The sequence below is a fragment of the Tupaia chinensis genome, unplaced genomic scaffold (assembly GCF_000334495.1).
Source record: "Tupaia chinensis unplaced genomic scaffold, TupChi_1.0 Scaffold000126_2, whole genome shotgun sequence".
Classification (NCBI taxonomy): Eukaryota; Metazoa; Chordata; class Mammalia; order Scandentia; family Tupaiidae; genus Tupaia; species Tupaia belangeri.
The window spans coordinates 2,634,646-2,642,531 of record NW_006159594.1 but is presented as its reverse complement, the minus strand read 5'-3'; the positions used below and the strand labels follow the sequence as shown (position 1 = coordinate 2,642,531).

Here is a 7,886-nt window from a genome sequence, read left to right as displayed (position 1 = left end):
TGCAGCGGGGGGTGGACCCCGTCGGACTCCCGCCGCCCTTCCCTCCGCCCCCAGCTTTCCCCTGCGCCTCCGCCAGCCCCTCCTAGATCCACTCTTTTCCGTCCGCTGGGTAGCTTAAAGGGGGGCGGGAGGCGGAGGGAGAGAGGGGCCGAGTGGGAGAGAGGGGGCGGGGAGGGTCCTGGAAACCTCTGCCTTCTACCCAAGTTTTGGGCCCGGGGCCAGAATCCAGGGTCAAAGTTAATTTCCTTCCACGTTCCCCTTTCCCTAGTGGGAGGAAGGGGAAGCGAGAGGAGAAGAAAGCTAGTTTCACGGATCCTTTTCTGACATTTGAACAGAGCTTCGGCGTTTCCCCCCCAGCCCCCACCGCTTCCCTGGAGAACGGGGACCTCGGCCCCTCCTTCCCTCGAAGGAAAAGGTTAAAGCAGAGCTGGGTGGAGAGCCCAGGGGGGCTGGGGCCTGAGGAAGCTGGGCTGGAGACCAAGCAGGAAGGAAAGGGTAACAGCGCTGACCCCTCCCCCCCCAGCCACTCCCACCCCACCCCCCTCCCGGGGGGCCTGCAGCGGTGGGGAGAGCTGCCAGACTTTTCAGACTTGTTTATGAAAGCCCCTTTTAGCAAGTTTGAGTTACACCGTGAGGGGAGGGATGGGCGTCAGGGGGCTGCTGATGTCCCCTCTGAGGTCTCCGTGAGCCCTTGACACTCAGCCAGCCTGTGGGCATCCGTAGACTGGGACTAGCCCTGGGCCGGGGACCTGTCGTTAACACCCAGGCGGAGAGGGAGCACCCACACACAAAGAGCACCTTGTGCATCCCGGGGCCTGTTCCCCACGGAAGGCAGGGTCTTCGTCCTGGGCCTCAGTGACCTTAAGTTCCAAATCCAAACTAAGAGCCCACGTCTGACAGGGCTTACAGACGACCGACCAACCGACCAACCGACCAACCGTGGGCTGTACAAGAGGCCTGCCCTGGCACCTCCCCTTCAGGCTGCTCCTAGTCAGGAAGGGACTCGGCCCCTCACATCCACCCTGCCCCCCACCGGTTCTCCCAGGGTTGGAATCTGTGTTATCTCTGGCTCCAAAGCCTTCTGCTTTGCTCTGCTCTGCCTGACTCCCCTGCCCTGCCTCTCTGCAATACCTGGAAGCAGAAGACCCTCAAGGTGAGCCCCCATCTCTCCACACTAACCTTTTCTGATTGCTCTTCTCAATCAAAAGAGATTCCTGCCTTGCTGTGCACCCGTTTTTCCAGGAGGTGAGAGCCATGTATCCCAGTTCTCCTCTGCTGCCCTGAGCCAACACGTGGTTCTTGTTGCCCTCTCTCAAGTGACTGTGAAGCCAGCGCCAAGACCATCTCCAGGGAGAACTCCCGGGTTTAATCCTGCATGCAAGGGGCTGAGTGAGGCATGGAAAGAGTCAAATTTAGGAGTCGGGTACTTCATAAATGGATAAAAGAGAGAAACTTAATGCGGCCAGCTGGTGGCATGGTGGTTAAGGTGACTGAGTCCCACATGGTTCAAGTCCTGGACCCTACAGCTTGAAAGATACACCAGGTTGGGACCGGCAGATGGCGAAATGATGCATCACTAAACTCCCACATAGTTGCACCTCTGTCAAGTCCCAGACCCAGTGGCTTTAAACTCGTGCCAGGTGCATGTGGATGCCCAAGATCCTGAGAGGAGAATGGAGGAGAAGGGATTGTGGCGTGGTCATCCTCCTGAAAGTGATTTCTCACTTTCTGTCTCTCTGTCTCTCTCTGTCTCTTCAACAAGCACATGTACCCTGTAGCAAAAATCTCTCTTAAGAAAAAATAGAAAACTACCCTGGGCATGTTGCATGCTTGCTCAAGATCCCCAGAGGAGAATGGAGATGGGATTACAGCTTGCCCTTCCCTGCTATTTCTTTGGTTCATAAAAATAATGAAACTTGAGACCAGCAGTTGGCGTAATGGCTGTCTCGCTGGACTCTCATGTAGTCAACCCCAGTTCCAGTCCTGGACCCGGTGGCTTAAACTCCCCCTGGATGTGTGTGTGTGCATGCCCAGGATCCTGAGAGAAGAATGGAGGAGAAGGGATTGCAGTGTGGCCATCCTCCATGGGCAGTGATTTCTCGCTTTCTGTCTCTCTGTCTTTCAGGCGAGGGCACATGACCTATAGCAAAAAAACTCTCTAATAATAATAATAATAATAAATAAGGAAACTCAAGTTGAGTTTTAAGCCAACTGTGTGTGTGTGCGCGCGTGCGCATGCCCAAAATCCCAAGAAGAGAGTGGAGGAATGATTGCAGCATGACCATTCTTCCAGGAGGTGATTTCTCCCTTTATTTCTTACTCTCTTTGTCTGTCTCTCCCATGAGCACTTGTGCTCTATGGCAAAAACTTTACATTGTTTTAATTAAATAAAACATTAAAGTGGAGAAATCATGCCTGCAGTACAGGTTGTAAATCAGACCACAGGCAAGCCCCTGCTGCAGGGGCTGGCTCCATGCTAACTTCCCCTTCCCAAGTCTACCTCTGCGCCTCACTTCAGTTCTGATCAGTGGGGCTGCCCTTTCACTCATACTACTAATCCATCTCTCAGCAGATTGGGTTAGAGAGCCTGCGGTTAGGCAGTTTTTGCTGGAAATGAATTCTGCACTCTTAAGCAAATCGCTAAGTCTCTTGACTTCTCTGGGCTTCCTCATCTAAAGTCATTCACTGAGCCACTTCATTTCCTCATCCAACACACAATTAATAGAGTATCTACTACGGGTCAGGCCCTGGGAATGTAGTGTTGACTAAAGAAGGTCCCTGCCCTTACGGAATGGGGGAAGGAAGAAGACAACAATGTGACTTCAAGGACCAGTGACTACCAAGGAACGATAGCGAGGTAGGGGGATGGAGAGCACCTCGCTAGAACTCCCCTGGTCAGATGATATCAGCCAGACAGAGAGCAAGACTGGGCTCCGAGACAGCAACGGGCTCAGCCATAACGACTTTGGATCCACGTCTCTCCCCAGCTAGAAGACAGTGATTCCTCACCCACAGTGTGGGTTTCAAACCCATTCAACTATGTTAGAGGCCTCCTGCTACCTGGCCCAAATCTACCTTCCCAACCTCTTTTAGAAGGACCCAGCTCAAGTGTAAGCAGAATCACACAGGTCTACGCATGCCTGGCAACACGGTGGCACACCCTGCCTGCAGTTGGTTTGTAAAAGGAATGAGAAGCCTTGCAAGAGTAAGATCATCTTGATTAAAGGAGGGGCCTGCATTGTGCGCTTGACAGAGTAATAGATCCTTATCCCTCCCAGGTTCCAGAGGGAGAGGCCGTTCTGTCCCTCAAATGCATAACCCAGATACATGCCTATCCAAGATCCTGGGGACAGGTGTGGGGAACACGGGGACCCATGCAGTTCTGCTTAGGACCCACAGAAGACACAAGCTGCTCCTTTACTTTGCCAAGGTCCCTGAGCAGCTTTTATTCCTGGACTGCTCCCATCCAAGCAGAAGTGACATCCCAGAAGCACAACAGTCAGCAAGACTTCAAGTGGCTTCAAAGAGCAGGTGGAGGCAAGAAACAAAGAAATTAGACTTCCTGCTATCAACAGGGCGGTTCTCCCACATGGGTCAGGCTACTCTCATGAAGGAAGTTTAAAGAATGGATCTTTTATGGGGATGCCGGCAGAGTTAAGGAAAACCAGTTAGACACTGGTATAGCACTCTGGGGATAGTGTCCGCAGGAAGCTGTAGGCCTGAAAGGGGAAAGAGAAATATCGATTCCTACAACCACCCACTGGACAAGGGCTGGAGCTGTAGAAGAAGGCCACGAGTTGGGAACTGGGAGCTCGGCCACTGACCACTTATGGCCTAGCGTAGAGGGAGCCACCTTCCTGTGTCCTGCAAGTGCCTGCCACTGGCCAAACCCAATGGGAAGCCAAATGGCAAGGAAGTGAAGTTGAGACAGTCCTTTGAGGCCCGTGTCCTGGTCATAGGGTTCCAGTTTGGCTTCTATAATGATATCCAGGTTCTTGGTGTTTAAGACAAAGAATGGAATGAAACACACCAATAATGAAAGGAAATGGTTGTTTATTTATTTTTATTTTTAAAAAAATTTTTGGAGAGATTTTGTTATATAGGATGTGTGTGTTCACTGAAGATAGAGAGAGAGACAGAGTCAGAAAGTGAGAAATCACCCCCCGGGGGGAACGGCCCTGCCACAATCCCTTCTCCTCCATTCTCTTCTTGGAATCTTGGTCACTTACATGCCTGAGGTGAGTTTTAATTCACCAGGTGTGGGACTCGAACTGCAGTTGACTCTGTGGGAGTCCAGCTACATAACCATTACCCTATCTACTGGTCCCTTTAATTCCTTTTTCAAAAGAATTATTTATTTTATTAATTATTGTTATTTCATTTTGATCAGAGAGACAGAGAGAGAAAGTGAGAAAGCAAGCCGCCAGGTCTGGGACTTGAGCCACAGTCAGCCGTGTGGGAGTCCAGTACCTTAACCACCGTGCCATCTGCTGGTCCCAAAGGTTATTTGTGAAGTATAAAAGTAAAAGTACATTCCCAAGAAGTAGGAGCAGGCCTGAGCAGACAGAGAAAGAGTGACTCAAAAGGCCCAGGCAATTGCATTCTGCCAAGTTTGAAACTTTTAATCTAGGTCGTGTTGGTTGATCATTGGCTGGGCCCACTGATTGTTCTCATCTCATTGGCTCTATCAAATGGGGCTGGGCCCACTGATTTTTCATTGGCTATGTCAAATGTGGCTTAATCAGCTGGACACCCCACTAATCTCTTGCCTACATAGCTTGGGCAAGTAACTTTCCGTCCTTATCAGGTTTTTCTATCTAGCCATATAGGCAGATGCTCCAGCCCCCTTACCCGCTCCTGTTTGCTAGCTTTCTCCTGCCTCGATGGGGCAGGGTAGAAAAGAATGAAGAGTACACAGAAAGTATTCCACATACCCCTTCATCCTGCCATGCCCCGCAGGCCGGGGAGGCCCAAAGAAATTGAATTATACTAATCTTGCTTACTCTTACTCTCGCAAACACTATCTCTTAAAACAAGGGTGAGATCTCTGTGTTCCCATTCAGAATGCAGGGCTTAGAGTCAAAGGCTTGCGTTCAAATCCCAACTCTGTAACTGTATCAGTCTTCTATCTGTCATACCGATGTCTACAAACTGGGTGATTTACATAAAGAATAAAGAAATTTATTCTTTCACAATAGTGGAGGCTAAACGTCCCAAACCAAAACCGATTATAAAGCTACTGTGGGGGTAAGCAGGTGGTATAGTGGTTAAGGCACTGGACTCCCATGAGGCTGACTGCAGTTTGAGTCCCAGACCCGCCGGCCTAAAATTCATGCCAGGCACATGTCCCTGTGTGCCCAAAATCCCAAGAGGAGGATGGAGGAGAAGGGATTGTGGCATGGACACCACCCACCCATCCCAGATGGTTTCTCACTTTTTCTCTCTGCCTCTCTCCAACAAGTGCCTGCATCCTATGTCAAAAATCTCAACAACAACAAAAAACTACAACACATCGTAGAAGGATTTTTATATTATTATATTTGGAGAGGCAAGCCTGTCCAAGAATGACACCATATCAGAAGACATTGACTGATTTACTACAGGGCTAGCAGATAGTGTGGAGGGTAAGGCAGCTAGATCCTATATGAGTGTGAGTATGAGCCCTGGCCCTGGCGACTGAGAAACACAGTGGGCACATTGCAGAATGGAGGAGAATGGAGGAGAAGAAAGAGCAGAGTGTGTGTGTGGGGGGAGGGAGGATAATTTAATACATTCAGTTACATAAATGTAGAATTTTTTTCCCATAGAATATTAACATCATAATATCGGAGGACACTGGTGGCTCCTGTATTTACTATCATGCACTTTGGGTAACTGATGCAAAAAAAGAAAAAATGAAAGCAACACTGTTTCAGAACTCCATGGATATTGGGTCAGGGCATGGTAAGTAGCTACAGAGAGGCTGGAGGTCTAAAGTGGGAGAGGTGAGCCCAGTGGACGCGGGGCATCCGCAGTTGTCTAGAGGTTACCGAGGGGAGGGGGAGGGACCAAACTGGTCAAACGGAGGCTTCACAGGTCAGAGGCCATCACAAAGCACGTAGAGTATGCAGTGGGGTGCAAAGATATGAACAGTTAGCAAGGATGTGAATAATTAAAGCCACATGGAAGCTAAAGCCTCTCCCACCCTCACCTCTCTCATCCAATCACCATCAAGCCCTATAGGGTTGATGTTCCCTTCTTCAGCAGACACGTATCAAGCGCTGGTCATGTGCCGAGTGTTCTAACACTGGAGACACCGCCATGGTCGTAGTCAGTTCCTGCTCTCAGGGAACCTATGTCTAGGTTTGAAAAATAACAATTGCATAGTTATTTCATTGCAATTGTATTTCGTCTTGTGAAGGGAAAGTAATGTTGTAAGTCCTACAGCTAAAAATAAATCAGCTTTGGGCCAGCCCATGGTGTGGTGGTTCTGTAAGCTAGATCTCATATTACTGGTTGTGCAGTTTGAATCCCAGATCTGGCAGCTTAAAAACCATGCCTGGCAGGTGTGTCTGTATGCCTGAAATCCCAAAAGTTGGAGGAGGAGATGTGACCATTCCCCATGAGGGGTAGGGGGATTATGCATTCTCATATTCCCTCTCTCTATCTCTCTCCAGCAAGTACACACACCCTCCATCAAAAAAAAAAAAAAAAAAGATATCAACTTTGTTTACCTATGTCTTCTACACTTACCTCAGAAACCACCTTCCCCTTTTTTGGTGTATTTGGAATTTTTTTAAGAATTATTTATTTTGGGAACCAGCAATTAGCGTAATGGCTATGTCGCTGGATTCCCACGTAGTCGACCGCGGTTCGCATCCCGGACCTGGTGGCTTTAAACTCAGGCCGGGCGCGTGTGCGTGCGTGCCCAAGATCCCGAGAGGAGAATGGAGGAGAAGGGATTGTGGCGTGACCATCCCCCCTGGGGGGTGATTTCTCGCTTTCTGTCTCTATGTCTCTGTCTTTCTGGCAAGCGCACGCACCCTATAGTAAAACCTCTCCAAAAAAAGAAAAAAGAATTATTTATTTTATTTTATTTATTATTATTTTTAAAGAATTATTTTATTTAACTTTATTTACTTATTTTACTTTGACTAGAGAGGGACAGAGTGAGAGAAAGTGAAACAACAAGCCGCCAGGTCTGGGACTGGAACCACAGTTGGCCATGTGGGAATCCAGCGCCCTTAACCACCATGCCACCTGAAGCCCCAATTTATTATTATTATTTTTAATTTGACCAGAGAAAGAGGAAGTGAAAGTGAGAAAGCCAACTGCGGTTTGAGTCTTGGACCTAGTAGCTTACTTTCTCACCAGTTCCAGGACTCAAACCTCAGTCGGCCATGTGAGAGTCCAGCACCTTAACCGCCACACCACCTGCTGGCCCCTGGAATTTATTTGTAAAGTATTTTTAGGTCCCCAACAAAGTTGAGTGGAAAGTACAGAGCTCCTGTAGGCATCCTGCCCCATGTGTCCATGCCCTCCCTCACTATCAACATTCTGTGGATAGTTTTGTTACAATAGATAAACCAACATTGACACATTTTGTTACAATAGATAAACCAACATTGACACATTTCATTACAATAGATAAACCAACATTGATACATTTTGTTACAATAGATAAACCAACATTGACACATATGGACATTGTGTCAATGTCCATAGTTTATATTAGGGACCACTTTAAAAAAAAAAAAAAGTAACAATGTATTAACACTGAGACAGATACAGGCAATGAGGAACCTACAAAATTTCTAGGAGGGGAGCTGAACACTTAGTGTTTTCTTTTTTAATATTTTTATTATTTTAGTTTTATTTATTTATTTTAATTGGACCAGAGAGGGAAA

At 48.2% G+C, this 7,886-nt stretch overlaps 1 protein-coding gene across 1 annotated transcript in view; it reads right to left on the bottom strand.

Annotated features, from left to right (window-relative positions):
* NYNRIN (NYN domain and retroviral integrase containing) overlaps nt 1-1,257 on the bottom strand; it is a 25,745-nt gene extending 24,488 nt beyond the window's left edge. The window contains exon 1 of the mRNA XM_006144580.3: nt 1,180-1,257. The gene's annotated coding sequence lies outside the window, so the exon portion shown is untranslated. The remainder of the gene's footprint in view (nt 1-1,179) is intronic.
* Nucleotides 1,258-7,886: the final 6,629 nt, after the last annotated feature.